This window comes from Sinohyriopsis cumingii, chromosome 14, assembly GCF_028554795.1.
Source record: "Sinohyriopsis cumingii isolate HCF-2022 chromosome 14, ASM2855479v2, whole genome shotgun sequence".
NCBI lineage: Eukaryota > Metazoa > Mollusca > Bivalvia > Unionida > Unionidae > Sinohyriopsis > Sinohyriopsis cumingii.
The window spans coordinates 116,631,365-116,643,939 of record NC_142974.1 but is presented as its reverse complement, the minus strand read 5'-3'; positions in this window follow the sequence as shown (position 1 = coordinate 116,643,939).

Here is a 12,575-nt window from a genome sequence, read left to right as displayed (position 1 = left end):
TATCATTTCTTGGATGAACGAGGTTTATACTTATCATATGATGGATTGTATTATCTAAACGATTATTCACCCAGAGTAAACGATAATACGGTATTATAAGTGCAATCAGACTATATTTAATAAGATTAAGTTTCCAACATGAGAAAAAAATCTGCTTCCTTTTCTCCAAAAGAATATATACCTTCTACTCCAGAATAAAAAAGGATGCAGAGAGATATACAATTATATAAAGTCACTATTCCATTGTCCCAAAGCCAAATAAATCTTTTTTTATATATATTAAATTCAATATTTCAATGATTAGCAAGCACTATGATGACTGGGGCATCGAGGGAAATAATAGAGGGAGAGTTGTAGAAACATTTTTCGTTGTTGATGACCAGAAAGGAACACACGAAGAGAAAGACTAGTTCTGTGTAAAAGAACGAACCGACGGCAACGTGAAGTGGGTGTACCCTGATAATCAACCCAAGGACGACAAAATCATTAGGATCCATAGATGTTGCACCAATTTGTAAACCGACCCAGGAAACAGCAGATAAGTATCATAGATTCCATCATGTGTTGATACGCATGGCTGCGAAATCGCATTGTACCAAGATACGGGTACTTTTCAACCAAACTCACGTCCGCGTGAGATTTCTGAAAGACACAGTCGGCAGTACGTGACAACAAATCCCAAAACCAAGGATACAAGAACAGACAGACTGCTTTACTCAAAACCTGTGCAAGCTTATTACGAATTAAGAAGAGACGAATCTTTAAATGGACCAAGGGACTTCAAACGACTAGGGAGCAAAATGTATCGAAAAGAATGGCAAAGAAAGCAGTAAAACCAAAAGCTTTACTCACAAAATATTACCGAGGAGTTAAATATTATGTGTAGGAAACATCCGACCGTAAAGCGAAAAATACACGGCCCAATGCTTTTGTACAACGACGCAGCTTATGAGACACGCAAAGCTTTCTATCCCACATTGCAGCCACACATGAGGACAACATCAGAAGTTCTGAAATAAGACAGATTCACGTGTCATTAGCTACAGAAGAACAAGTGGGGCTGTCCTCCCCGAATGCAACCTTTTGGTAGTATGTACAAGGCAAAATAAGGAAAACATAGTTTCAACTCTAAATGAAAGTTGGCGTGACTGGAGATCGGAAGAGAACAGTCATAGATACAAATTTTCACGACGACGGGTTGATTAGTGAAGATAGCTCCATCGTCTTTGAGGAGAGATCTTCGGCAATAAAGCAGCTTCTTTGTGACTAATCCTTTTCATTGAATATTATGACAGCCTCGTAAAAGAGAAATTGCGTCTCTATGTGAATGAACCAAGAAGAAAGAATTCTCAAAGAGGACTTGTGGACAAACAATAATGACGAATCACTGAAAATCATATTTAAGAACGACATTGGCTGGAAGCCACTGTTTACCACATAACTGGGTCAACCATTACTTCAAACAGTAGACTTCTGGTTCGTAGATTTCAGCCGTGCACCATATGGTGAAGGCAATTAATGTTTGCAGCGAAATTATGCTGCATATTACGCCAACAGCATATCAGTGTGTGCAAAACTGAGGAGAAACGCAAAGAAAATTTCCAGAATTCGAAGAACACACAGCATGACATTACAGAACTAGTTTCAAAAATCGGAAATTCTCAGTTTCAAGTTTAGCTAATAACATCACTCGAAAGATAAACCAACGGAAAATACTGAGAAGTGAAAAAGCGAAAGCAGTTTCAATGACTGGCAGGGTAATGGCTGTGACTAATAAATTGTATGTATCTAAATTCTGTAATTTGTTCCTTCACTTGAATTGTTTGCTCAACTTTAAGATTTTGAAAGGGTGGGGGTCAACATGTATGTGTGTATATATATATATATATATATATATATATATATATATATGACGTTTTATTAAATATATTTTGTCTCAGCCTAGCGTCAGCCAACATAATTGTGGATCGTCCGTAAATCATTAATAATGGTTCATTCATTATAACTCATACTAATTATTTAATTTATTTATTTTGTTTATAGTTTATAAGAAATGCGGTGCATTGGTGTATGTTTTGGGGCGTGATAAATCAGTTCCACATTGACGTGAGAAACCACTTCGACAGTAACGTGTGGGTAGGTGGATATTTTTTTAATCTTATGTAAAGACTAGTTATGGCATATCTGTCTTTAAAAAAAGTGTTATCTCTAATTTTAATATAAAGTAACATAACATACAACTTTTGCTGTCTTCTTTGCAGATGATCTGAAATGGTAGATTGAAATGGTAGATACCAGGATTTAGCTCCCTTTGAACATTCTATAGTACTGCTATATAACTAGAAAAGGGGGCCCGAGTGGCCGAGTGGTCTAAAGCGCTCACCGTTCCGGATCACTGTCATCTCACCTCTGTCTGCGTGAGCAGCAGAGGGGGCGAACAGACCACTTGTCTGAAACCTAATTTTCTTAAAGTATAAGCTTCTTCCGAAAAAAAAAATAAGGTCACTACTAACCTGACCGAGAGTTGTGTTTACATACCAGCGGTCCCGCCCCTTCTACTGCTATCAATTTATCCAAAAATTTTATCAAGTCCAATACGATATCTTGTTCTAGGATCATGTAAACTTATTGTTATAAACCCGTGCTGGGTTGATTGTGCTTGTGAAAAGAAATATCTGAATTTAATTATATCCATGTCACCGCTACACCAGGTTTGATGAATATTTCGCAACGTGTGCTTATCAACTCCATTAAACATAACTAAAATATTACAGTTATCTCTGATCACTTTTGGTATTTGTGTGTATCGCTGAGTAACATAAATCACATGAGTGTTTTTATGTCTGCCGCGTGAAAAAATTCTGGCAGGATGTTATTGTTTGTCCAGCATCACATCATCGTATACAACTAAATTATTAATAAATCCGTCTAAAACATCAACACTCGGCGCTTCATGAATATCGGTTCTAAACTCTATAACATCCTTATCTTCGTCCAGTAATCTTGCGTTTTCATTGAAATCTTCAAGTACATCATAACATCGTTGATCATCAACTGATGTTGCTACTAAATACAACTTATCCCATTTCAGCCATCTTATTATCAGATTAAGTAATAAATGCGTCTTACCAGATCCAGATGGACATATTACTATCATTCTGATCGAATTTGGCAACGCAGGATTGTGTTTAACTGGCTCTTATTTTCGTGTCGCTGAGAAATCAATTATATCCATATATAAATAATATGAATCTATATTGTTTACGTTGCAGAGTTAAAACTCCAACTAATGAACTATCTACGGTTACAACAAAAGATGCGAGAATAGCATATGGTGGAAGGTGTGCAGTATGTAACAGAAAAAAGTTTTCTTTTTTACCCAGAAACGATGGTGGTGATATTGCTAAATTAATGTCAAATTTCCCTGGAACCCCATGGGCTAAATACCCTGGAGAAAAACATCTACCAGGATATAATTATTGTGGTCCTGGTACTCGACTTGATATCAGGCTTGACAATCAGGATCAACCAAAACCAGATGAGTATCCCATAAATGATATTGATAAAGCATGTCACGTGCATGATGTGGCTTATAAAAATAAAGATCTATAACATAGGCATATTGCAGATGTGAAGTTGATTCATTCGCTAGATTCCATAAAAAATAAAAATATCTGAGAATCATTAGCTAATTGGTTAGTAAAATCTGCAATGAAAGGTAAACTCGTATTAGGGGCTGGTAATTAATTATAAATGGAATCAATTTATTACAGTCCAAGGGGATATTGGAGGGTTAAAGCAGCAATTAGTAAACTCGCTGATGCAGCAGCGGTTAAACAGTCTACTGCTAAAGCGTGGTTATCCAAACAAGCAATATGGCAAATTTACCTACCATCACAAAAAAACGAATTCAGTACGCGTATTTCGATGTTAGTGTTCCTAATGAAGTTCATCAAACAGATATTCTGTTTTTACCTTATGATACAATTAAAGTACGTAGACGTTAAATAACATACAAATACGCGTTAACTGTCATTGACGTTGCAAGTAGGTATAAAGAAGCAGAACCATTATCAACGAAAACATCATCTGAAGTAGCCGATGCGTTTGAACGAATTTATCAACGAGGACTATTACGATGGCCACAACTATGACAGGTTGATCCTGGCAAAGAACTTCTTGGTCCAGTATCATCGTTGATGAAACAACATAATGTCAAAATCAGACGAGGACACACTGCAATTCATCGTGATCAGGCACTTGTTGAACGATTTAATCGAACACTTGCTGAGCGGTTATTTGGATATCAATACGCGAAGGAATTCATTCAAGATAAAAGATCTCGCGAATGGGTGGCAAGATTACCAAGTGTGATAGCAGCGTTAAATAATGAGATTACTCAAACAACCAATATGAAACCTATTAACGCAATTACCAAAAAAAAATATACCCGTACAACGACGTGATTTTTCAGCACAGCCAGTATTAGGTAATGTGACTGTAAGGTATTTATATGAACGAGGTGAACTTGAAGGTGGTAAAAAAAAGAGCGACTGATCCTATTTGGAGCATTACGACACACAAGATATCTAACATAACAAGATCCACTGGTAGACCAGCAATCTACATACTAGATTCAATTGCTCCTCAACGTGGATTTGTGCGTGAACAACTACAAATAATTCGCGAGGACACTCAATTACCACCGCAATCACTTAACTAGCACCCCTACGTCGATTACATTCAAGACAGGTCAACATCGTGTTTTCTCGTGTATGGCAAAGATGGTTATCTTTCCTATCTACGGTAAATTGTCTTGGATCATTTTTCAGATACCGCCATAACATTATACAATTACAACTCGCACAGTGATTATTCTGCTGCTGTTTCAGCTTATTAATAAATTCAACGTCAAGATCAAAATCACGTTTATTTTTTTTATCACATTGTTTATAACCAGCTAATGTTTTTCTTATTATGTCACCGTCAACATCATCATCATTGATCACTGACTCGTTCATGATAATCCTTCGTAGTTGAGATATTCTTCTAACTCTAGATACTGCGAGATAAACCAAATTTGACCACTCGATACGATCATCGACGATCCAAACAACTGTATCAGAGATAGTTATTCCTTGAGATGAATGAATCGTCATCGCGTATCCTAGCGTCCACGGGGATTTATTTGCTTTTAGCGCATCTTCAACAACATTGACATCAACTGCGACAATATCATTCAACACTAAATTCTGTTTCTCGGTCTGTCCTGGTATATCAACTTCAATATTTTGTCGCCGTGTATCTACTGGTCGATAACATAACGGAACTGGCAGCGTTGGAAACTTTTCTCGTTGTAACTGAAACAATTCCCGTAGAAGTGTCTCTGACTATCTTTCTACTTGCAACTATCAAATCATTTGGTCTCCAAGCTTTCAGAAAGTCTTTCATGGGTGTTTCTGAAATCACCTCACGCATTACTTCACATGGAATTTTATTTGGTCGCAGTCTGATTAATTTTTTAAACTCCCTAATTCTGGATCAAGTGCTCTATGATCATCAGTCACTTCTTCGAAGTGGTCAACAAACTCTTTCAGCCAATCATTCGGAGATGGTCCAATAAAAGGTGGTGGTTGACCGTGATCGCCACACATTATCACAGCAGTATTTTTTGTTAATAGCCAATCAAGAAACGTTTTAAATATTTCTAACGGTACTGCACATATTTCATCCCAAACGATAATCCTCGGAATATATTTTTCACCCATCCTCGAAGAAGTCCATGCATCACCCTTCCATCGGAAGAAGCTGTGATAGGTACACGACTGCACTCCTCGTTGTTTCTTCTCTCGCGCGAGTCTATGTGTAGGAGTTAAAACGATCATATCTGAATTCTGAAATAATTAGATTGCTCGAGTCGTCTTACCAGAACCTCCTGGTCCTTTCAGATAAACCGTTTTATTTCTGGTTATTGGATCGTACACCGATGGTGCAGAAGATAGCTTTAATGTTTGATATTTTTTGCAATAAATATCCTTGATCGCAACATCAGCGGATTCGGAATAATCGAGTATGTTTTCTTTTTTTATTCTCCACGAACCCCACTGTGCACAAGTATCGATAAGTAGTTGTTCTAGCAATCCTGAATATTCTTTATTGATATAAAACGAGTCCGTGGAAACTCTGACAGCGAGTGTAGAAACCTTATTTATCATCGATAACAGATTTATCGAAACATATGCTAGCATCGATGATCTTAAATGAGTATACTGAGGTGACTCACCGTCCATCTAGCTCGCGATTGTGCCTAGTTTAGTTCCATTTGACAAGAAAGCTATTTCTCGACTTATAAACGTGTTTTTCTTCGTTGTTTCAGCAATTATAAAATCTAACTCAGCATCGTCCATGATCAGTCTTGCACAATGTCGTTTATGATCGTATGATCCTCCTTGAGTGAACTTGCCAGTTATTTTACTGCCAAGATCTTTCGTAATTTTATTCTCGCAATCTGTTTTATCCGGGTTTTCATCATCAGAATACTGTTTTTGTTGTGGTAACCAAACGTCAGTTTCTTTCCGATACGATTTAATTGCTTCGCTGATCGTTAACGATATTAACATCGCACAATCATGCATATATCGTAACAGTACTATTGGTACCCACATTTTTTCTGAAAAATATTTTCCAAACCAAACATAACAAATTGGATGAAGTCCCACAGCAAACTCGAATGACTCGATACGAGCGAATCCAGTCAGGACAAAATCCGGTAATGGTCCATTTATTGATACTCGTGTCATTTCATGCGTCGGATGACCGAATCGCTCAAAGTACACAGAACAATCTCCGTATCCAAGAAAACTTCCAGGATAACATGCAACCATATCAACCGAAATAACATCTCTGTGATCGTATTTAGTATTCCATAATCCACCGTGTCCGTATTCTACACAACTGGATATTATGTCATTGAGAAAATCAAATCTAGTTGGTTTCCACGAATTTTTCTTTCTAGCAAAATGAGCCGCAACTGACGGAACAGTAAAACATTTGCTCAATAGTTCGTCAGTATCATCACTATATTGCAGCGCAAGATTTTTCATTTTTTCGTGGAGAAGATCTTTTCGATAAATAACGCCATTAGGTCGTACAAACTGATCAAATTTACTTTTTTCTTCCACGCATGATTCGTCGTTAGAACTCTGAAATAACCATTCTGACACAGGATCGTCTTTACTTATTTCGTTAATAAAATCAAACATGTCTCAGCGGTAAATTTTAACAGTTCGATTTCATGGAAACACTGTTACTGCACTAGTCCACGCGTGTGCGTTATGATCAAAAATTTCGATCGAAGCACATTTTGATTTACATTTTGATTCAAACAATATTTCTCCTGTTATCGTCGCTGCGGTTATTGGGAACTTTAGTTTTTTCCCTAGTTCAGCCACATCTTTGATAGACGCCCCGGTATCTTTAACCATTTCTCCCCACGTGTTTATTATTTTGCGTCTTTTATCCGTTAAGCCGTTTCCATGAGTCGAAACTGTAAAATGTTCTATTACTCGTTCAGCCACACAGTTTATTTTTGAAAATTTCATCGGCGCCAGTTAATCAACGTTGGGTTTTTCATTTATCACATAGATTCCATAAATAACCGCGGTCACAGGATACGCTCGCTCATAATACGGTTTGTCAATGCCAGTCAATAGACCTGGTTTGGAATCTTTACTTAATACGACAGTTTTTTCACCCCTGTGTACAGGATCAAATTTGTCACGGATAATCCAATTACCTGTTTCTGTTAGCACGACAAATTTTATTCTGAAAAGATATTTGCGATTATCAATGTAGTTAATGATAGTTGCTGCTCGTTCGTCATTCATCGTAGCGTCGATGACACCGTTGCGTATAATCTTGAACGTTGACCATACATGAGATGCACCATCTGTGTGAAATACTTTCTTGGCGCTGTGAATTTTATTAATCAAAGTTTTATTTTTCGGATCAACCAGATCTCGCATCGGTAGGTCGGGAGATATTCTGTCGAGATTAAATTTATCTGCGCTCCACGGCTTGATTCGGGACAATCTATCGAACTCGCTCATATTATATTTCAAACAAGTATTTAAATGAAAAATATTATATATAATGTATCGATGCAAATGATTGATGATCGGTTCATTAACTCGCTGTGATAAATCCTGTAAAAACGAATTCTGCGGACAACATTCACAATATGTTCGTAATGGTAGTTTAGGACCAATACCGTGTCTGCGATGTGGTGTCGGAGTCCGGGGAAAGACACAGTTATGTGCTTGTTGTGGTGGTAAGCGATACAGGGAACTTAAAAGATATTATGATAAAAAAATAATGACAGTGACAGAGTTATAAAACGTGAAGAAGATTATTTGAATAAGTTTTCAGACAAATTATGATTCAAACAAACACTAATAATTATATAAATGGAGCAAAATATGAACGAGTTTGTGAAGCATCCCATGATCAAAAATTATAAGGCAAATTGTAATGGTGTAGTTAGAAATTGTAGGTTTAAAAAACCAGTTGGTGTTATTAGTAATTCTGGTTATCTAAGGTTCAACGCTGGGAATAAAATGTATCTTTGTCATCGTTTCGTATTCGAATGTTTCTTTATGGTGATTAAAGACGGCCTTGTGATCGATCATATTGACGGAGATCCTCAGAATAATTCCCTGCACAACCTTCAAGCTATCACGCAAAGCCAGAATTCTGCATGAGGAGGGACTGGTCGGTTCAAGAGCATTGGAAAGAGAGCTATTAAATCTGTCAATGTAGAGACCGGCGAAGAGATGATATTTCAGTCAATATGTGAGGCTGGTAAGTACTTCGGTATTCACACAAATTCAGTACAAAGAGTCGCAGATAAAAAATACAAATCATCATTTTCATACCGGTTTGGAAACTGGGTTTCGTTCTCTTATATCCCATTGGTGTTAGATACAGATAACGGAGATAACTCTGCCGCGATTGTGTAAAAGTCAATGATGGAGATAAATCGTCAAATTACCTCAAATTAGATTTATTAACTATTTATTTAATATTTGGGTCTGTAGTGTACGAGCACACTACTTATCTGAAGAAGGGGGATAACTCCGTTGAGTATACTCATGTAATTGAGTTACTTCCTTTTGACCGTGTTTACGAAAATTGTTGTACCCTCCAACTTTAAATGAAATGGACAGTACATCTATTTCAAATTTGCGATGTATTCATGTATATCAATTAATCATTGATTTCAATGTACATGGGAGTTATTGGATGTAAACCGCACTTATTTAATTTTGATTTGTCTAGAGCTAGCTAACGGGAAGAATATCAGTCATTTTCCGTTGTCTTACAGGAAGAGTATCATTTATCTCCCTTATATCAGTGACAAAGAATATTTTTTTTTTATTAAATTCCTTCGGTTTTCCTGTTTCGCTACGATGTCTACAGTGTGGCAGTTAAAATCCGGTAATGGTCCTTTTATCGATAGTCGTGTTATAGTGATGTATGTCTTCTGCGATAATAACAAGTAGCCAGAACGTTTTTCCGTTACATATATTATCCCGAAAAATAACTAACTTTTTAAATCTGACTTGTACGTTTTATCTGTATTCAGAACTGAAAAGTCTTACAGGAATAGTATCAATTATCTCCCTTATCTCAGAGTGACTGTATTTAGCACAAACAATATATTTATTTTATTAAATTCGTTCGGTTTTCCTGGCTCGCTACGATGTCTGCAGTGTGGCATACGTCTTCTGATATAGTAAAACAAATAGCAAGTAGCCAGAACGTTTATCAGGTACATATATTATCCCGAAAAATAACTAACTTTTTAAATCTGACTTGTATGGTTATCTGTGTTCAGAACTGAAAAATTAGTTATACTGAGTTCATTTGTTTTATCGAATGATTTAATATTACGTTTGTGGAGATAAATACCCAGTACTGATTTCTTCAGTGATGGTTAACTATATAATAACTTTTAAAGCGTATACAATCAGATTAGGAACTATGGCGCAAAGGGTAGCGCAGCTGACTCTCATTCTGGAGGTCTCCAGTTCGAATCTCGTAACGGACATACTGTCGACGGTACCTATGGTAGGGTTTTTCCTATATAAAAGTGGGGGCGGCAGCAGCCCATGTACATCTCACACTACGAAACGGTAGTGTGAGTGCGTTTTAGCAACCCCTGGATTTCTCCTGGGGGTGTACATGGCGCATAGACAATCTTCTGAATATTCTAGGATTTCGTTTCGGTTAGAAAAATTCTCCGGAGATATGTCTATGACGCCCCCAAAATAAACAGTAGCGTGGATGTAAAAGCTCTGAGTCACATGGGTACCCACAAAAAAACATTTAGAAAAAATGTTTGGCTAAAAGAAAACGATCATGAGATGCCGAGAAAAGACCATAAGAAAGGTTTCAAACAAAGGATCCCATTGAGACACACAGGCCAGTGCAAGAACCCATGAAATTGATAACCGCTCATCATGCTACTGTTTATTTTTGTTAAAATTTATTTATTGTGAAGTATTTTTTATTTCTGAAATATTTTTTATTTATTCTGAAATATTTTTTATTTATTCTTTATTCTGAAATATTTTTTATTTATTCTGAAATATTTTTTATTTGATCGACTTGAGTACCAATCACCCTTCAGAATTAACAAACTGATTGATTTACATGATTTTAAGTACCAACCACCCCATCAGAATTAACAAACTGATTGATTTATATGACTTTAAGTACCATTTACCCCATCAATTTCTGAATAAATAAAATATTTCTGAATAAAATATTTCAAATTATAATAATTATTTCAGATTATAATAATTATTGTAATTTGCACAATTTTAAGTACCATTTACCCCATCAAAACAAACAATCTGATTGATTTACACGATTTTAAGTACCAACCACCCCATCAAAACAAACAATCTGATTGATTTGCACAATTTTAAGTATGAATTACCCCATCAAAACAAACAATCTGATTGATTTACATGATTTTAAGTACCAAACACCCCATCAAAACAAACAATCTGATTGATTTACATGATTTTAAGTACCAACCACCCCATCAATTTCTGAATAAATAAAATATTTCTGAATAAAATATTATAATAATTATTTCAGAATATATAAAATATTTCTGAAAAATCATTAAGATTTCACATAAAGATTCACAATCAGTTCCTCTCCCCTCAGGTCAATTAAGTGTCCAAGGTGGTCAGTTAGTTTAACATTTATTTGTGTTAACATATTATTATGACACCGCAGATAAACAGGATTGGTTGGTACTTGCACGATCAAATCCCCAGGGGGTACTTGTGGTGTGAACATGTATAAAATGTATCCTTGTTGAGCCTGATTTGATTTTCCAAGATCTATTTGATAGCTGCCATCGATCACATCACAAACTAGATTAAGCGCGATTGTCGATGTTATATTAACGATTCCTGGTGAAACATGTCTGCCGCCGCCGTATGGATCGTTATCATGTTTGAGAACAAGCGGTGGTGGGGCTATTTTTCTCCATGATTCGATGATTTTGGGAAAGTTCTCATTGATAAGATCGTTGAGTGATTTTACTAGTTCGTCAGCATTAATCCCTGGTATTACAAATGTTGGTAATTGTTGTTCAGTTATTTTGTAATGATTGTGAAACAATTGTTCAAGGGTCATTGTATAACGATCAAAGATATCATCATCACCGTAGCGAATCATATTCCAAATGACAGTTTTATTGACATATCTAAGGTCTGATATAACCTGATTTAGATGTTTTATCGTCTCAACGATTTGTTGTTTCACATCATCATTGTAGTATTTTGTGATGTCAGAAAAGAAATTTCGTAGTTTGTTGATTGATTGTCTAAATTCAGAATTAACAGGATCGGAAAATGACTGAATAAATCCTTCATCGATGATTAGATTTATTTTATCATCGTAGTCATACAATTGTCCTATTATTCTAGGAAGAATTTCAGGTGTAAGAAAGGTAACTCCATCCCATTTCCAAGGATATCCATCTCGATACAATGGAGTCTTTATAAATTTCTTTTCATCTGTGATAAAATCATCCCGACGTGGTTCTGGTGGTCCATGATATTTTGGCGGGATTTCAGGACAACTTAGTACGGATCTTATCGATGATTGATAAATATCAACGGCGTAATCAGGAGAATGTATCTCAACCGCAGAAGATAGCGTCGGCTCATGAACTTTAATCGATATTTTTGCTTCTTTTCCCGTTATTGATTTTATTCTAAGCGCAAATTCATCGCTGATTTGCTCAATCTCATAACTGCCAGTGGGTATCCCATCAACGTTCCAGTCAGGTGTTCCATCATCTTTATTTTTATTAGCAAATACAAGCGAATTATTTGCTGGTGTACCATTAACTGATTTCGATCTGATATTTGGCCAACTGTAATATGCTCGTAATTGTGCTAGTGCAATTTCTTTCACTGGAATCGCAGTTGGAAAACTAACGTTAAATTAAGGATTAATCGAACTTACTGAGATCATAGTTGTTTTTAGTG